The sequence below is a fragment of the Lithobates pipiens genome, unplaced genomic scaffold, assembly GCF_037356315.1.
Source record: "Lithobates pipiens isolate NorthernLeopardFrog02 unplaced genomic scaffold, aLitPip1_a1.2 Scaffold_23, whole genome shotgun sequence".
Lineage (NCBI taxonomy): Eukaryota > Metazoa > Chordata > Amphibia > Anura > Ranidae > Lithobates > Lithobates pipiens.
In genome coordinates, this window is record NW_027507785.1 from 22,727,749 (window position 1) to 22,748,353 (window position 20,605).

At 42.8% G+C, this 20,605-nt stretch overlaps 1 protein-coding gene across 1 annotated transcript in view; it reads right to left on the reverse strand.

Annotated features, from left to right (window-relative positions):
• The window catches only part of LOC143927298 (FH2 domain-containing protein 1-like), a 109,516-nt gene extending 97,441 nt beyond the window's left edge, over nucleotides 1-12,075 (reverse strand). The window contains exon 1 of the mRNA XM_077451302.1: nucleotides 10,819-12,075. The gene's annotated coding sequence lies outside the window, so the exon portion shown is untranslated. The remainder of the gene's footprint in view (nucleotides 1-10,818) is intronic.
• Nucleotides 12,076-20,605: the final 8,530 nt, after the last annotated feature.

Genomic DNA, 20,605 nt, shown 5'->3' on the forward strand with positions numbered 1-20,605 from the left:
AAGAGGAGCAAACAGGGATCCTGTGCACATCCTCCTTATCATCTGAGGACATCATTGGTTGTTAGGACACTGGTAGCTGGGAGGATGTAATGGTGCACCATGAAAACCTGTGGCTTTGTGTAACTAAAAGGCATGCTTGGTCCACCCACTGGCTTGTATACAATTTTTGGGGCAATTTTTTGGCTTTTGCCAGGGCACACCTGAAGAAACCTGAAGGTACCCTGGTTGAAAAAGGCTGGTGTAGAGTATGGAAGGGTTAAAACTAGGGCTGTTACTGATTTAAAATTTTGTGTTCGATTAATCGATTTTTTTTTTTAATAGACTAATTCCGATAAATTATAACGCACATCCAGATCCAACTACTTTTAGCTGATCTCCTTGCATTGCAACTCTGCATAAGTCAGTGGTAAATGTGGTATACACTATATACAATCACCCGACACTAGTTAGGCCGCGTACACACGGGCGGACTGTCTGTCCAACTTAGTCCGCTGAAACGTGTTTCAGCGGACAGTCCGCTCGTGTGTGGGCTTCAGCGGACTTTTTCAGCGGACAGTCTGGCGGACTAAGTCTTTCGGAATTTCCATAATATTGTCCGTCCAACTTTGGTTTCAGCGGACAGTCCGCTCGTGTGTAGGCAAGTTGGACGGACTAAGTATGGCGCATGCTCAGAAAGGATTTACACGGCCGAAGGTTGCATTGCAGTGTATTGGACGTCGTATTTCTAGTCCCGTCGTACGTGCTGTACACGTCATCACGCAAGCTTTCAGCGGACTGTCTGTTCATCGTGTGTAGTCAAGTCCGTTCATTCAAAAGTAGGACGGACTGTCTGTCGGATTGTCTGACGGACTTAGTTGGCCAGACAGTCCGCCCGTGTGTACGTGGCTTTAGTTTCCACAATCCATGACTTAACTTCACAGTTCACACAAACACGTTTTAAATTCAAACTGTAGCACTGACGTAAGTAATTTTTTTTTTCCACAGTAGCGTGACAGTCCCTCCACCTCCGGTCTAACTAATCACTCTCACCTTATGGCATGGACCCCTGTGCAAACAGGTGGTCATGCATGCGGGTATCAAAAGGGTTAACACGGACCATAAACTTCTCTCACAATCTCAGGTCATGGGTAGAAAGAAAAGATCAAAGTGCTCAACGCTTAAGTATTAGATTAAATTTTTATGTTCAAATACAAACTACTCACATAAAGATAATAAAAAACACAGCATGTAAAGCCGACAATCGTGTTAGTTCCATAGGGCAACAGCGGGTGGCGTCATGCGTAGCTCCTCCCCCGTACACGTTATGTGCAATCAGAAACTTCAAAGTCACCGGACTCCTCCCCCCTTCCCTTCGTTAGCAGACTGAGGCACTTGGCGAAGGGGGGAGGGGTCCGGTGACGTCACCGGATCTCCGGCGGAACTCCCTGAAGACCCGGGAAGTCGGCGGAGAGGTGAGTACCGGTCAAAAGAATTTTGATCAATCAAAAGAAATTTGGATCGATCAAAAAAATTAATGATTAATCGAGGAATTAATCTTTAATTTTCACAGCCCTATTTAATCTGTGTCCTGCTAGGTGTCACACTCACTCCTCCCCAATTCAGCACCCTGTCCTCACTTCGACATGTAGCCATTGGCACTTCATGGATTCTCCCAGAGCACTGGGGCTGTGGCCAATCAGGAAGTGGCACTCCTAGTCAGTGCTCTGGTCAATCAGGAGACAGCACTCTTGATTGGTGCAAGTTCCAATTTAGAAGTGGCACTTAGTTTTGTGTTCCAGAAATGCGTCACTTTGCTTAAGTTAGGCCCACTGATGTGTTACCCTTATACTAACAACTACGTACAAAGCCATCCACAATTTCACCCCCAGCTACATCACTAGCTTAGTCTCTAAATACCAACCTAATCGTTATCTTCGTTCCTCTCAAGACCTCCTGCTCTCTAGCTCCCTCATCACTTCCTCCCATACTCACCTCCAGGACTTTTCCAAAGCCTCTCCAATCCTATGGAATGCCCTACCCCAATCTGTCCGCCTATCTCCTACTTTATTAGCTTTTAGACGATCCCTGAAAACCCTTCTCTTCAGAGAAGCCTACCCTACCCACACCTAATAACTGTATTTTAATTTTCTCCATCAGTTCACCCCCCCCCCCCCCCCCCACAGTTATTACCTTTTGTTTCCACTTGACCCTCCCTTCTAGATTGTAAGCTCTAACGAGTGGGACCTTCTGATCCCTCCTGTATGGATTTGTATTGTAACTGTACTGTCTGCACCCATGTTGTAAAGCGCTGCGCAAACTATTGGCGCTATATAAATCCTGTATAATAATAATATGTCTCCTTGTTCCTCATATCCTCCATGCCAGTCACCAGTCTTCATTCCTAGTGACTCCAGGGCATCCTGTGTTCCCAGTGACCCTTCAGAATTTTGTGTCACTCAGTGACCTCAGAGTATCTCGTACCACCCAGTGACCCCAGAGCATACTTTATCACCCAGTAACCTCACAGCATCTCATACCTCCCAACATTCTGAGATGGGAATGAGGGACACCGATCAGCATTTGTATGCAGGCATAGGACATGCCCCTTGCCACACCCCCTTAAAGGAGAAATGTACAGAAAAATAAGATTGGTTAAACCCACAACCGTTTTTTTTACCACTACTATTCCTTTATTTTGGCTTTTGACATCTACAACTGCAGCAATTTAGAAATCAAATGAAAGGTTTAGCATTGGGAAACACTTTTTGAAAGATAAAAAGTACATTTTATATACAACTATATAGATCAGACCAAAATGAGGGACAAATGTGGAGGAATGAGGGACAGAGGGAGATTGCTCCAAATCAGGGACAGTTCCTCGAAATCAGGGACAGTTCCTCGAAATCAGGGACAGTTGGGAGCTATGGAATCCCGTGTTTCCAGTGACCCCTCAGAATTTTGTGTCACTCAATGATTCCAGAACATTATGTGCTCCCAGTGACCCCAGAGTATCTCATGCCATCCTAGTGACCCCTAAGCATCCTGTGGTACACAGTGACCCCGGAGCACCCTGTGTCACCCAGTAACCTCACAGCATCCTGTTTTCTCAGTGACGCCCAAGCATTCTCTGACACCTAATGACCCTAGAGCAGGCATGTCCAAAATCCGGCCCGCGGGCCAATCGCGGCCCGCGGCCTGGTTTTTGAACGGCCCGTCTGTTTATTTAAACATATACATCTTTTGTGGCCCCCGGCGATTCCCCAGCGCGGGGGTCACAAAAGATATATAGTCCGGCTTTCTCGGAGGCGGGACGAGTGCCTTGCACACAGGAGGAGAATTTCCTGTTTACACGGCAGCTGTAATAGGAAGTCCCATCTCTGCCATTGGACGACTGTTCTGTCCATCAGAGGAGGCGGGACTTTCTCTTAAAGAGGCCGTTGTGTAAACAGGAAATTCTCCTGTAGGATGTCTTTGGCGCTCGTCCTGCCCTCCATGGCTGCACTGATGGTAATGGTGGCTGCATTCCTGGCAATTGCAATTGTGGGGATGCATTCCTGGCAATGGTGAGTGAATTCCTAGCAATGGTGGGTGCATTCCTAGCAATGGTGGGCGCTGCGTTCCTGGCAATTGTGGGTCTGCAGATGGGCACTGACTCTTATTTTGCTTCACAGTTCTTTATTTAAAAAAAAAATTTTTTCCTGAAGCTTCCCTCTTAAAGTGAAGGTGCATGTTATACGCCAATAAATACGGTATATCCAAATAATACACTTGAGTTCATCTCTTCACCACACACAGCCACAAAGGCAAGAGAATTCTTGTCGGGCAGTGTATAGTGCTCGGACGAACACACTTGGACAGAATTTTAATGGTTCAAAGAATGTCAGGCAAAATGGTCGGCCCTCGCGCATGTTCAGTTCATCAAATCTGGCCCTCTTTGAAAAATGTTTGGACATCCCTGCCCTAGAGCATCTTGTGTTCTTGGTGAGCCCCAAGCATTCTCTGGCACCTAATGACCCTAGAGCATCCTGTGTTCCCAGTGATTCCAGAGCATCCTGTGTTATCCAGCGACCCCAAAGCTACCATTGCATCTTGTGTCGTCTAGTGACCCCAGTGTGCTCTATGCACCTGTGTGACACCTGTGTCTCCATGCTGTCTCAGGCTCCTCTAATCTCCTAAAATTCCACTCTCTCAATGGGAATAGACCCCTGTCTGTGACACCAGGGAGATTTCCCTTCAGTTCCTGTTTGAAGATGCAGCAGTAAAGCTGGCCATACACTAGTAGATTTTTTAACAAACTTTTGTACGAACATCCTCAGTACATTAAATGACCTCGAAAATGTCCTTTGAAAGTATTTCAAAATGTCCTTTGTTTTTATAATATAATTTTAAAATGAATGGACTGACCTGAACAAAAACCATATTCACTGTTAGAAATTTGTTAAACATTTTCCATCCTACTCCTTCAAATGTTCTTCAGTAGGGATGAGCTCGGTGTTCGATTTGAACATCGGCCATTCGTCTGTTCGGCGAATTCAGAACTTTGTGGACCGTTCGCACCAAATTCGTGTGGCACGAACGGTCCACAATGCACTACGCCATCGCAGTGCATTGCTGGCTCATGATTGGCCAAGCATGCACTGTGACCCCGCATGCTTGGCTAATCACAGCGCCGGAAGCGAGGAGAGCCATAATTGGCCACAGGCAGGATGCCTGTAGCCAATTATAGCTTAGGGGGTTTAGTACACACCCCACACTATATAAGGCCGCCAACGTGGAGGCCTTGTGTAGTGTGTTGGCGTGCAGGGAAAGAGCTAGATAGGCAGGGGCAGTGTGTTCTTCTCTCAGCCATCTGCAGGAGTTAGTGGGTGTTGTGTGCCTCCAGCACAGTATACACCTGTATCTACTCTTTATGCTGGTGTTCTCTAATACAGGCATCTGCAGGAGTTAAAGTGGGTGTTGTGTGCCTCCAGCACAGTATACACCTGAAGATACCCCTTATTGCTGGTGTTGTCTGTTGCATAACTTGCATATTAGCCTTTAAAATTAGCACTTTTGATTTCGAACGTTCGAGTCCCATAGACATTAATAGGGTTCTAAAGTTCCTACGAATTTTAGGTCTGTTCAAAAGTTCTGGTACGAACCTAACCGGGGGGTGTTCGGCTCATCCCTATTCGTCAGTCACTGTGGTCAAAAACAAACACCAATTTGACTCCACTGATGATCAGAAAATGGAACAAATGTTCTTATAACAAAAGTTGAAAATTTGAATAGAATTCTACTAGTGTATGGGTAGCTTTAACCTCTTGACCTCCGGAAGATTTATCCCCCTTCATTGAACAGACCATTTTTTATGCAGAACGGCACAGCGTTACTTTAACTGACAATTGCATGGCTGTGTGACAATGTACCCAAATAAAATTTGTCATTTTTTTTCCCACAAAGAGAGCTTTCTTTTGGTGGTATTTGATCACCTCTGCGGATTTTATTTTTTGCGCTGTAAACAAAAAAGCGTCGACAATTTTGAAAAAAAAACAATGTTTTTTTTACTTGCTCCTATAAAACATATCCAATAAAAAGTAAAAAAAAAAAATCAAATTTCTTCATAAATTTAGACTAATATGTAATCTGCTACATATTTTTGGTAAAAAAAATAAAAAATCCCAATAAGCGTATATTGTTTGTGCAAAAGTTATAGCGTCTACAAACTATGAGATATTTTTATTTATTTTATTTTTTACTAGTAATGGTGGCGATATTTGCGGCAGACAAATCAGACACTAACTGACACTTTTTGGGGACCGGTGACACTAACACAGTGATCGGCGCTAAAAATATACACTATCACTGCATAGCTCCCAACTGTCCCTGATTTGGAGGGACTGTTCTTGATTTGGAGGGACTGCTCCTGATTTCGAGGGACTGCTCCTGATTTCGAGGGACTGCTCCTGATTTCGAGGGATTGTCCCTGATTTCGAGGGACTGTCCCTGATTTGGAGGGACTGCTCCTGATTTCGAGGGACTGTCTCTGATTTGGAGCAATGGGGTTTATTTACTAAAGGAAAATCCACTTGGAAGTGCAGTTGCTGTAGATCTGAGGGGGACATGAAGAAAAATAAAAAAACTGCATTTTTGCTTGCACATGATTGGATGATAAAATCAGCAGAGCTTCCTCTCAGTTCAGATCTTCCTCTCAGATCTAAAGCAACTTCACTTCCAATTGCACTTCCAATTGCATTTGCAGTGCACTTGTAGTGCAAAGTGGATTTGCCTTTTGTAAATCAACCCCAATGTCCCTCTGTCCCTCTTTCCTCCTCATTTCTATCTATCAAAAAGTGTTTCCCAGCGCTAAACCTTTCATCCAATTTCTAAATTGCTGCATTTGTTTTTTTGTTTTGTTTTTTAAAGGTGTTTAATACTTTTCTTTTCAATTATTGCAAAAGCTTAACACATTTTTACAGGGATGCGCAGATATTAAACAACAAGCCATAAAAGACTGACTAATGGTGATATAGCACAAATATCTCCCAATAGGGAGCAATAGGGCATTCAGTAACAATTCTAAACTAATTTGATTGGACAAAACAGAACCCAACATATTGCTCCTTTAGCTTCCTTTTTGCATTTGTAAATACCAAAAACCAATATAAAGGAATAGTAGTGGTAAAAAAGCACTTGTGGGTTTAACCAATCATTTTGTTTTGTACAATTCTCCTTTATGGGGCGTGGCAGGGGGAGTGTCATATGCCTACATACTTTTGCTAATAGGTGTCCCTCATTCCCATTCCAGAAAGTTGGAAGGTATGTCACTGTTATGCCCTGTACACACGGTCGGACTTTCCATAGGAAAATGTACAAACGTGTGTGGGCTCCATCTGACTTTTTTTGTCGGAATTTTTCGACACACAGAGTTTGAGAGCTGGATCTCAAATTTCCCGACAACAAAATCCGATCGTTTAAATTCTGATCGTGTGCAGACAATTCCAACGGACAAAATGCCACGCATGCTCAGAATAAATTACGAGACGAAAGCTATTGGCTATTGGCCCGTTTATTGTCCCGTCGTACGTGTTCTACGTCACCGCATTCAGAACGATCTGATTTTCCGACAATTTTATGCGACCGTGTGTATGCTAGACAAGTTTGGGCCAAAATCCGTTGGAAAAAATCAGACGGATTTTGTCGTCGGAAAGTCTGCCCGTGTCTACAGGGCATTAGGGTCGCCACTTTTTCTTCAAGCCAAACCCGAACACTTTAGCGGCACACAGTAATTATTTATTTATTTTTTTTAGCATACACTATAGGATTGTAACAGGCTCGGACACCTTTGGGCATGCCAAAGGGAATAGTAATGCAGAGCACATAGTGTCCCCTCACCCTCCTGTCAAGCCCTGTTCTGAGCCACATTCCTGTATGAATAATGTGTCCAGGTTTCAGGCAGACTGAAACCCAAACACATGATTCTGAACCCAGGCTGTCCGGGTGAATCCTGGACCGGTGACAACCCTAGTCACTGTACTAATGACACTGGCTGGGAAGGGGTTAACATCGGGAGTGATCAAAGGGTTAACTGTGGGCCTTGCCTGTGTTTCACTGTAGTGGGGGAGGTGGGGGAAGACATGGATCGGTGTTCCCGCTTTAAGCCCCATACACACTATCAGTTTTTCTGCTGAGTTTTTCCTTCAAATTTACCAAAACCATAGAATAGGAGGACAAACCTTAGGCGTTTCAATTTGTAGGCAATCTGGCAGGCCCTTGTACTACATGGTTTTGGTAAACCTGAAGGAAAAACTCAGCAGAAAAACTGATAGTGTGTATGGGGCTTTACAGGAACCCAGGATCCATGCCTTCTGTACTGACAGAACAACAATCTGCCTTGTTTACATAGGCAGACTGCCGTTCTGCCTGTGTGAACCGAAGCATCGGCGGGTGCCGGTGAACATTGAGTACCCGCCGATCATCTACCGCTATGTATAATCACAGTAGGAGCGGGCCGCTGGCAGCGTGCACGAACCACAGACCTGGAAGCACAGGATCACGTACTACCTTGCCGCCGTATATGTAAGTTATGCGGTCGGCAAACAGTTGATCAGAGAAAATCTTTCCAAAGTGAAGGGAATTCCACTCTTCAACAGGTGATACCAGAACATTTGGCCACATCTGAAGATTTCTCCCTCGCCTTTTGCTCTCATGACAATGCAAAAATGTGGGATTTCCTATCTCCCTCTGTCTTGGGGACACCTGCCAGTAAAACATTTTTTTTTCTAAAGTGACAATGCTCTCTCACTGTACTGTCTCTATAGAGGTGCAACATTAACCTAGGATAGGACTACAGAACACCACTTCTGTATAATATAGGAGAAAGATGTTCTGTAGTCCACAGAGAGAACTGGGAACAAAGTACCTTATAACAATTGACAGAGAGCACAGGAAGTTATCAACTCACAATAACTCCGGCAGCAGCAATAGCCATTTTTTTTGCATTTATAGATATAACAAAATGTGATATTTAAAACCAAACTGAGATCAAGTAAGAAAAGTTAATTATTAAAGGAGTTGTATAGGCAGAAGATAAAAAACCTTCTGTGTGTAGAAGCCCCCTAATCACCCAGCCGATCTTACCCCCATCTCTCTCCAGCGATGTCCACGGATGTCTAAGCCGTCCGGGATACTCCTCCCGATTGGCTGAGACACAGCAGCGGCACAATTGGCTCCCACGGCTGTCAATCAAAATCAGTCAGGGGGAAAGGGGGCTGAGCCAGGTTGGGGGTTTCGTGTCTGAATGGACACACGGAGCTGTGACTCGGCTCCGGTGCCCCCATAGGAAGCTTCTGACTGTGGGGGCACTCGATAGGAGGGAGGGGCCAGGAGCAGCAAAGAGGGACCCGAGAAGAGGAGGATCTGGGCTGCTCTGTGCAAAACCAACTGCACAGAGCAGGTAAGTATAACATGTTTGTTATTTTATTAAAAGTTTTTTTAAACAAGACTTTACAATCACTTTATAGTTTACATGTGTATATAATGCCACAGGAGACAATAATGCTATATAGAGGATTAATAATAAAACACAACATCAAAGTAGAACCTTAGCAAAGGGAATTAATACAAGTTACTCAGTATAGCTGGTGTGTCAGCACATAGTGTTCACCAGCAACTTTATAGAAAATAAAACAGAGAACTGAGAATGACAGAATAGTGACGGGTAATAAAGGCTGGCATCCTGCCTGGTGTGTTGTCCATGGGCATCTCCATGTTAGTGAGAACTTTACCTTCACCATGACATGATATATGAGATATAGAAAAACATGGAGCACAATTCACTGATGTGGCACCACATCCATATACATATGAGAAGAGCAAAATACAAGCAGCTGCATGAGAGGATCGGGAAGGCGCGCTGTTGGACCAGCTAACATATCTTGAAACGTTGAAAGTATACTCTGTGCTGCTTGGATTTGGCCATTGTGGGGGGATGGTTTACTTATGAAGATACTTTGTGTACAATCTCTATCTATTGGAACATTGTTTTACATTGCCCTTCTGCGGTTCCTACTAGCTGTTTTTTCTACATGTCCATTCCATGTTCTGAGACTACCAGGTGCATCATACTTATGTGGATTTAGCTTTACCAGATCTTGGTTATACGGTCTCCTGAGAAAGCCGGTTAATGGTGAAATGCGCAGAGACAGGCGCCTAATTGTTTTCTGTAGCCTAGCCTTAATATAGTTATTAAACTATATGTACATTTAACATAATTTTTTTTAGATGTATATCTATGGGCTATGGCTTAGCAGAATGAGTGCCTTTCTTAGGGAGCCTCCTACAAGAAATATATAAACTGCACTGAAATGTTTTTTTTTTATAGATATGTGTAAGGATTTTTTGTAAATGAATAAAATTATCTTTGTGTTTTAAATTAACAGAGCATTCACTTTTTTGGGGGTTGGGAATGGCACCTTTAAAATCAAATATATGAGATATGTTAACAATGTTAGGGCCTATGGCAACAGCTTTGAGCATGTGTCAATGGCATCAGTTTGACATCAATTTGTGATGTTTCTAAGATCATCCATAATTCACAGACAAGTGCATTTTACCTCCAGTTGACCTCCTTGGAACCTCTACTTGACCTGCTTCGAGCAGATTTTGCATTCCTGTCGACTTGTATAGAAACGCAAAACCTGCTTGACATGAACTCAAGCCGCTGTCACTGGCTCCTATCTTGGTAAAGATTCAGTGGCTTTAGATACAACACTTGGAAATTACACAAGATTTCACAAAAAAAATAAATAAAAAAACACACTTGACAAATTAATAAAATTCAATCAGATCAAAGGCTGCTACAAAAATCTCCAGATATATCGATGATTAGCAATTCTGATTTGACTCTAATAACATAAGTGCACCACTACCACTGAAACTAGATGTCAGTTTGACATCAGTTTGTGATGTTTCTAACATCATCCATAATTCACAGACAGGTGCATTTTACCTCCAGTTGACCTCTTGGAACCTCTACTTAACCTGCTTCGAGCAGATTTTGCATTCCTGTAGACTTGTATAGAAACGCAAAACCTGCTTGACATGAACTCAAGCCGTTGTCACTGGCTCCTATCTTGGTAAAGATTCAGTGGCTTTAGATACACCACTTGGAAATTACACAAGATTTCAAAAAAAAAACAAAAAAAAAAAACACACTTGACAAATTAATAAAATTCAATCAGATCAAAGGCTGCTACAAAAATCCCCAGATATATCGATGATTAGCAATTCTGATTAGACTCTAATAACATTAGCGTACCACTACCACTGAAACTGGATGTCAAATTTTTATGCACTTACCCATCAAACTTGACTGTCTGAGAAAAAACTCTTTTAGAATGGGCGTCCCTTTTGTGCTTCACAAATTTAATCTGGACTGAATTCTTCATCGATATTAAACGGATAGGCAAATCAAGGTGTTCACCTCATATCTATAGATAAGCCATGAATATAGAGTAGGGTGGCTTACGAAACAGAAATTGCATCATGTATTTATAAGAATGTCTTGACTGGACCGTTTCTTGATGACCAATTAATTTTCTCCTTGGCTAATCTCTAATGCTTTATTTCTGGGGTCTGTCTCTAGGATGTTATTGTACAATGTAAGCACTCTTAGAGGGTATGATGTCTCAAGAGGCTCTACTATCCACTGTAACCAGAACACCAGAGTATTTTTATAAAGTGTAACTCATTTCCATTATACATCCAAGCAAGAACATACATGAAGTTCTTTCACAAGTGGACCTTTTGGCTGAAGGATGGAGTAAGTCATGCAGCCCTTCCACCGAATGAAGATAGACGGATGAAGGTTGTCTCTTGGAATCTCTTTAGAGGAAAATTCTGATGGACTACGGCTGTCTTTTTTAGTCCGGCTTTATAAAATTGAGCTGGGCAGAAAGAAATTGTCTTCTGGGGTCTCGCTCGTTAGCCGATGGATGGAGACTCTTTCTCGAGGTCTCGCTCCATAGAATGGATTGAATAGATATAGCACAGATGTATCTTAGACTCTCTTTCTCTAGAATGAAGCTGAAGAGATGGATTCTGTATTTTAAACTCTCACTGGAGAAGGTGGATGCACGGAGGTTCTGTCTTGAAGTCACTCTAACGAATGACAATGGATGGAAATGTTACTTGTAGGAATTCTTTCCAGAGTAAAGTTGGAGGGATGAATGGATGTTCTCTCTCTCGGTGTAGAAGAAGCTTTCTCTGGAAGTAGTTGTGTGCAGAGTGTGAGGATGCAATGTGTCACAGCCAGACCGGTCCCTCCCGTACAAGTGGGCGGCTCTTCCTACACTAATAATCTATATTTATATACGGCTTGTTAAGCCTGTCATACCTCAGTCTCCTCACTTATAACTGTCTCACATACATTATCTTCCCCCCACCCCCAAAGACTCTTTTTATCCTGCATAATACATATCTGTGGGTGGCTAACTTATTAATACTAATTATCTCTCTGTATAACGAGTTTTACAAGTATTGCCAAACTATAAACCTCTCCATTCCGACATTACTAGTGAACTATGACAATGGAATCTCTCTATTACAAAACTATACTCCTCTCTCATCACCTCTCTATTACTGAACTATACTCCTCTCTCATCACCTCTCTATTACTGAACTATACTCCTCTCTTGTCACCTCTCTATTACTGAAATATACTCCTCTCTCATCACCTCTCTATTACTGAAATATACTCCTTTCTTATCACCTCTCTATTACTGAACTATACTCCTCTCTCATCACCTCTCTATTACTGAAATATACTCCTTTCTTATCACTGATCTATTACTGAACAATAATCATCTCCCATCACATCTCTATTAGTAAACTATACTCCTCTCTCATCACTGATCTATTACAGAACAATACTCCTCTCCTATCACCTCTCTATTATTGAACTATACTCCTCTCTCATCACTGATCTATTACAGAACAATACTCCTCTCCTATTACCTCTCTTCTATTAAACTGTACTCCTCTCTCATCAGCTCTCTGTTACTAAACTATACTCCTCTCTTATCACCTCTCTATTACTGAACTATACTCCTCTCTTATCACCTCTCTATTACTGAACTATACTCCTCTCTTATCACCTCTCTATTACTGAACTATACTCCTCTCTCATCACCTCTCTATTACTGAAATATACTCCTTTCTTATCACTGATCTATTACTGAAATATACTCCTTTCTCATCACTGATCTATTACAGAACAATACTCCTCTCCTATCACCTCTCTTCTAGTAAACTGTACTCCTTTCTCCTTACCTCTCTGTTACTAAACTATACTCATCTCTCATCACTGATTTAATTACTTCTCTCCTATCATCTCTCTTTTACTAAACTGTACTCCTTTCTCCTCACCTCTCTATTACTGAACTATACTCCTTTCTCATCACTGGTCTATTACTGAACTATAATCATCTCCCATCACATCTCTATTAGTAAACTATACTCCTCTCTCATCACTGATCTATTATAGAACAATACTCCTCTCCTATTACTTCTCTTTTATTAAACTGTACTCTTTTCTCCTCACCTCTCTGTTACCAAACTATACTTATCTCTCATTACTGATTTAATTTCTTCTCTCCTATCACCTTTTACTAAACTGTACTCCTTTCTACTCACCTCTCTGTTACTAAATGATACTCATCTCTCATCAGTGATCTATTGCTGAACTACACTCCTCTCTCATCACCTCACTATTACAGAAATATACTCCTTTCTTATCACTGATCTATTACTGAAATATACTTCTCTCTCATCACCTCTCTATTACTGAACTATACTCCTTTCTCATAACTGGTCTATTACTGAATTATAATCATCTCCCATCACCTCTCTATTAGTAAACTATACTCCTCTCTCATCACTGATCTATTACAGAACAATTCTCCTCTCCTATCACCTCTCTATTATTGAACTATACTCCTCTCTCATCACTGATCTATTACAGAACAATACTCCTCTCCTATTACCTCTCTTCTATTAAACTGTACTCCTCTCTCATCAGCTCTCTGTTACTAAACTATACTCCTCTCTCATCACCTCTCTATTACAAAACTATACTCCTCTCTCATTACCTCTCTATTACTGAAATATACTTTCGTATCACTGATCTATTACTGAACTATACTCCTCTCCTCTCTATTAGTAAACTATACTCCTCTCTCATCACTGATCTATTACAGAACAATACTCCTCTCCCATCACCTCTCTATTATTGAACTATACTCCTTTCTTATCACTGATCTATTACTGAACTATACTTCTCTCTCATCACCTCTCTATTACTGAACGATACTCCTTTCTCATCCCTGATCTATTACTGGACTATAATCATCTCCCATCCCCTCTCTATTAGTAAACTATACTCTTTTTCTCATCACTGATCTATTACAGAACAATACTCCTCTCCTATCACCTCTCTTCTAGTAAACCGTACTCCTTTCTCCTCACCTCTCTGTTACTAAACTATACTCATCTCTCATCACTGATTTAATTACTTCTCTCCTATCATCTCTCTTTTACTAAACTGTACTCCTTTCTACTCACCTCTCTGTTACTAAACTATTCTCATCTCTCATCACCTCTCTATTACTGAACTATACTCCCCTCTCATCACTGATCTATTATTGAACTATACTCGTTTCTTATCACTGATCTATTACAAAACTATACTCCTCTCTCATCACCTCTCTATTACTGAACTATACTCCTTTCTCATCACTGGTCTATTACTGAACTATAATCATCTCCCATCACATCTCTATTAGTAAACTATACTCCTCTCTCATCACTGATCTATTATAGAACAATACTCCTCTCCTATTACTTCTCTTTTATTAAACTGTACTCTTTTCTCCTCACCTCTCTGTTACCAAACTATACTTATCTCTCATTACTGATTTAATTTCTTCTCTCCTATCACCTATCTTTTACTAAACTGTACTCCTTTCTACTCACCTCTCTGTTACTAAATGATACTCATCTCTCATCAGTGATCTATTGCTGATGCTGAACTATACTCCTCTTTTATCACTGTTCTATTACCGAACTATACTCCTCTCCCATCACCTCTCTGTTACTAAACTATACTCCTGTTTTATCACTAATCTATTATTGAATTATACTCCTCTCCCCTCCCTTTTATTAAACTGTACTCCTTTCTCGTCACCTCCATATTAATAAAGTATACTCCTCTCCCCTTACCTCTCTATTACTAAGCTATACACCTTTCTGCTCACCTTTCTATTACTAAATTATACTTTTCTCACATCATACCTCAGATACTAAACTGTGCTCCTTTCTCCTCATCTCTCTATCACTTATGTATGACTTAACTATTTACTCTCCTTCACCTCTCCATTACTGTACTACTCTCCCCTCATCTCTCTATTACCAAATTACACTTCTCTCCCCTCACCTCTTTTTCTAAGCATTACTCGCCAACTTTCTCTTCTTTCCTGGCCTCACTAAACAATACTCCTCTTTTGTTACTTTTCTATTTCTAAACTTTCCTCACTTCTTTATTCCTAAGCAATATTCCTCTCACCTCCCCTCTCTACTCCCAAACTATCCCCCTCTCTCCAGCCCCTATATGCAACGCATAGCATGAATCTATCACTGGCCGCCGTGGCCACCCCCTATTCATGCGTCTGGCCCTTTCAGGTCGCCGGGCGCATGAATTACAGCGGGCAGTTTTTTTTGACCACCTGATTAGAGCCAGAGGCTCTAATAGGCTTAAAAATAGGATGGGCTCGGGTCACAAAGGATGCATCTGGAGCCCACCCAGGTGTGTTGCAACAGTGAATCAGGATTCGCTGTTGCAACACTGATCCTCCCCCCAGCCAATCAGGAAGCGAGTCTGATACCCATCACCCAATTGGCTGAAAAGACAGGCTATCCTGGATGCAAGGAGGAGAAGTGCCAGTGGACCGACTGGCTGACAGAAAGGGGGGGGGGGGTGAGCTGGCATGGAGAGGTGGGGGGTTTGATTGTTTGCCGCCCCCCCAAACAAAAAACACCAGTTGCCACTGTACTAAACTATCCCCCTCTCCTTGCCTCTCTATTCTTAAACTATCCCCCTCTCTCCTCTCTACTTCTAAACTATCCCCCTCTCTCCTCTCCTCTCTACTCCTAAACTATTCCCCTCTCTCCTCTCTACTTCTAAACTATCCCCCTCTCTCCTCTCCATTCCTAAACTATCCCCCTCTCTCCTCTCTACTTCTAAACTATCCCTCTCTCTCCTCTTCTCTCTTCTCCTAAACTATTCCCCTCCCTCCTCTCTACTTCTAAACTATCCCCCTCTCTCCTCGCCTCTCTATTCTTAAACTGTTCCCCTCTCTCCTCTCTACTTCTAAACTATCCCCCTCTCTCCTCTCCTCTCTACTCCTAAACTATTCCCCTCTCTCCTTCTAAACTATCCCCCTCTCTCCTCTCCTCTCTACTCCTAAACTATCCCCCTCTCTCCTCTCTACTTCTAAACTATCCCCCTCTCTCCTCTCTACTCCTAAACTATTCCCCTCTCTCCTCTCTACTTCTAAACTATTCCCCTCTCTCCTCTCTACTTCTAAACTATCCCCCTCTCTCCTCGCTTCTCTATTCCTAAACTATCCCCCTCTCTCCTCTCTACTTCTAAACTATCCCCCTCTCTCCTCTCCTCTCTACTCCTAAACTATCCCCCTCTCTTTTCCTAAACTACCCCCCTCTTTCCTCTCACCTCTACTCCTAAACTATCCCCCTCTCTCCTCTCTACTTCTAAACTATCCCCCTCTCTTCTCTCCTCTCTACTCCTAAACTATCCCCCTCTCTCCTCTCTACTTCTAAACTATCCCCCTCTCTCCTCTCTACTCCTAAACTATTCCCCTCTCTCCTCTCTACTTCTAAACTATCCCCCTCTCTCCTCGCTTCTCTATTCCTAAACTATCCCCCTCTCTCCTCTCTACTTCTAAACTATCCCCCTCTCTCCTCTCCTCTCTACTCCTAAACTATCCCCCTCTCTCCTCTCTACTTCTAAACTATCCCCCTCTCTCCTCTCTACTCCTAAACTATCCCCCTCTCTCCTCTCTATTCCTAAACTATCCCCCTCTCTCCTCGCCTCTCTATTCCTAAACTATCCCCCTCTCCTCAAATAAATTACTGAAAAAAGCAATTTTACCTTGTGCTGTCCTAAACTAACCCCCTCTCTTCTTGCCTCTCTATTCCTAAACTATCCCCCTCTGTCCTCTCTACTTCCAAACTATCCCCCGCTCTCCTCGCCTCTCTATGCTTAAACTATCCCCCTCTCTCCTCTCCTCTCTACTCCTAAACTATCCCCCTCTCTCCTCTCTACTTCTAAACTATCCCTCTCTCTCCTCTCCTCTCTACTCCTAAACTATAACTCTCTCTCCTTTCTACTCCTAAACTATTCCCCTCTCTCCTCTCTACTTCTAAACTATCCCTCTCTCTCCTCTCCTCTCTACTCCTAAACTATTCCCCTCTCTCCTCTCTACTTCTAAACTATCCCCCTCTCCCCTTGCCTCTCTATTCTTAAACTATTTCCCTCTCTCCTTCTAAACTATCCCCTCTCTCCTCTCCTCTCTACTCCTAAACTATTCCCCTCTCTCCTCTCTACTTCTAAACTACCCCCCTCTCTCCTCTCCTCTCTACTCCTAAACTATCCCCCTCTCTCCTCTCTACTTCTAAACTACCCCCCTCTCTCCTCTCCTCTCTACTCCTAAACTATCCCCCTCTCTCCTCTCTACTCCTAAACTATCCCCCTCTCTCCTCAAATAAATTACTGAAAAAGGCAATTTTACCTTGTGCTAACATTAAAATATTGATATTATACTGATAAGTATTGTTATAAAGGTGACCCTTTATCTGTAGACACTATATGAATGAAGATCTAATGTTTGCCCATTCAAATGGACGTACTTACTTTTTCACATGACTGCAGTGGCATATCTAGGGTATGGCACATATGGCAAGTGCCATGGGCGCCATATGAAGGGGGCGCTCCTGAGCAGGGACTAGCATTACAGTTTTTTACTTAATTTAAAAAGTAGAGTTTTCTAAACTTCTCCCCGTTTCCATTTGCTTATTGGGGGGGTGTAATTACATTTTCCTGGACCCCATCAGGTCAACATAGGGGCCCAGGAGTGGAGCGTAAAGGAGGAACTTTTTCTTAATTTTCGGGCGCATGTACATGTGGCCGTCCTGCTACTCAGTTAGTCCCGGCTGGCGGAGTGATTCTCTGCCCTGCTCCCACCCTCAGGTGCTGAGATGTGAGGTGGAGTGCTTCTTACAAGGAACATCTGGAGGAGAGAGTGGATGCATGTGCTGAGATCTATACAGGTTATCAGTGGAGAGACAGTCAGTCTGCATGAACAGGCACAGTGAGGCTGCATGGACGGGCACAGTGAGGCTGCATTGACGGGCACAGTGAGGCTGCATTGACGGGCACAGTGAGGCTGCATTGATGCGCTCAGTGAGGCTGCATGGATGGGCACAGTGAGGCTGCATGGATGGGCACAGTGACGCTGCATTAAGTGACCAGGCCTGTCTACTGTGTGCTAAAACTGCCTCTAAAGCCTCGTACACACGATGGGATTTTCTGACGGGAAATGTGTGATGACAGGCTGTTGGCGGAAAATCTGACCGTGTGTACGCTCTATCAGACAATTGTCGGATTTTCCACGGACAAATGTCTGTTGTCGGTTTTCCCGAGCGTGTGTACACAAGTCCATCGGACAAAAGTCCAAAGTACAAACACGCATGCTCGGAAGCGAGGACGAGACAGAAGCGGTCGGTCTTGTAAACCAATGTTCGTAATGGAGAATTAACATTCATGACGCGGCAAATTATGAAATCTGGAAATGCAGCGCACAATTCTCTTCTTCTATAATGGGATAATAATGAAGCTGCTTTGCTGGTGATACTGATAGAGTTATGGCAAACTGATTTTCAAAGGCTTTTTTTTCTAGTGATATCAAGAATAATATTATTATTATGCTTGTTTTTTTTATGTTTTGGGGGGGCAAGTTACCACAACACCATTATCCCGTAGTTTTTAAGATCAAAGATACAATATGTTGGTGTCCCTTGTCAATTTTACATTGTATTTTTTTTTTAAATGTAACTGCCGACTCCCAAACTGTCATTTGAAGTAAAACACATAGCCAAGTATTATTCTCCACAATTTTTTTTTATTATGCATTAAAAAAATAAAATTAGACATGCTATCTGCCAATAGAACTTAACCAAAAAGTGCATTCTATGCATCCAAAAATATAGAAAATATACCAAATCAAATCATTATTCAACCAAAAAATAAAATAAAAGCCCCATGCATGTGTCCTGCTTTTTTAATATAGGGGGTCAGCAATGCCAAGAGTTGGTGAAAGCAGGGGTCCGTCGTCCGGAGATAACATCTGGATTATTCTCCTGGAGCTCCCGCAGCAAAGGCATGTGACATAATTGATCACAGTTAATAAAGCAACCAATTTTTGGTCCAAGAACTCCTCCTCCTCCTGGGCTGGACTTGGATTAAAGCCGAGGCCAATAATAATTAACACATTATCTCCTCTGATTCCGCAACATGGCTGGTTAATGAACGGCTGTTTAGAAGCGAACCAAAAAGCGCAAAATGAAAAGCACAAATCAACACTCACCAAACTTCTATTAACACAAAATTAGCAGAGGGAGCGCAAAGGGTGGCGCCTGATATTTGAACTTCCTCTTTTTCGGTTCGTAGTACGTCTAGTACGTCACTATGTTCGTGTTTGTTGGCTGACAATTGTGTACCGTTTGTATGCAAGACAAAATCCAGGCACACGCCTTCGGACAAAAGTCTGAGGTTTTGTCTGCGGAAAATCCGATCGTCTGTATGAGGCTTTACAGTCTCCAATGGCGGTCTGTGTGACAACACTGGAGAACAAATGGAACAAGTGTCTGAACAAGGACCTTCATGGCAGCATCACTAGGGATTTTTTTTTTTAACCGCTTAACCACTTCGCACCCGCGTTATAGCCCAAAGACGGCTACAGCGCGGACACTAACTGCCGGGAGGGCGTCCCTGGACGTCCTCCTGTTTACTCCCCCTCTGCGTGCCACCGCGGGCGCGCATTGGGGAAGTTCTGTGCTGACCGTGTTCCCTTGGACACAGCCAGTCACAGATTGCTGTAAATGGCCAATCACAGCGGCCGTTTACAGTGAGATCGGCGTGTCCAATGAGAGATGATCTCATATGTAAACATATGAGATCATCTCTCATCGCCGGCTCTCCCTCCTCACACAGAGACAGCATGTGAGGAGGGAGAGATGAACTGCTGAGAGATGCAGCGGTTAGTGGAAAAAAATAAAATAAAAATAAAAAAATGAAAATAAAGTGCCCGTCTATCCCCACTGCCACCTGTCAGTGCCAACTGCCCCCAGTGCCACCTGTCATCAGTTCCATCTGCCCCCAGTGCCACCTGTCGTCAGTGCTATCTGTCCCCAGTGCTATGTATCAGTGCCTTCTGTCATCAGTGCCACATAGTGCCATCTGTCATCAGTGCTACGTTTTATCAGTGCCACATGGTGCCATCTGTCATCATTGCCATATCAGTGTCACATGTCATCAGTGCCACATATTAGTGCCATCTGTCATCAGTGCCACGTATCGTGCCACCTATCAGTGTCACATTTGTTATCAGTGTCATGTGTCATCAATGCCAGGTATCAGTGCCACCTGTCATCAGTGTCACGTATTAGTTCCATCTGTCATCAGTGCCACATATTAGTGCCATCTGTCATCAGTGCCACATATTAGTGCCATCTGTCATCAGTGCCACGTATTAAAAAGTGTAATAGGTAGTCAACAAGTTAGATGTGTAATTTATGCTCCTAGAACACATGATGGCGCTCCCTGCATGTTGGGCCTCTCTAAGTGGCCAGGCTGTGGAAAAGTCCCACACATGTGGTATACTCAGGAGGAGTAGCAGAATTTATTTTGGGGCATTATTTGTGGTATAAACATGCCAAGTGAGATAAATAACCTATTACAATGACAATTTTGTGGAAAAAATAAAATAAAATAAAAAATCTTCATTTTGCAAAG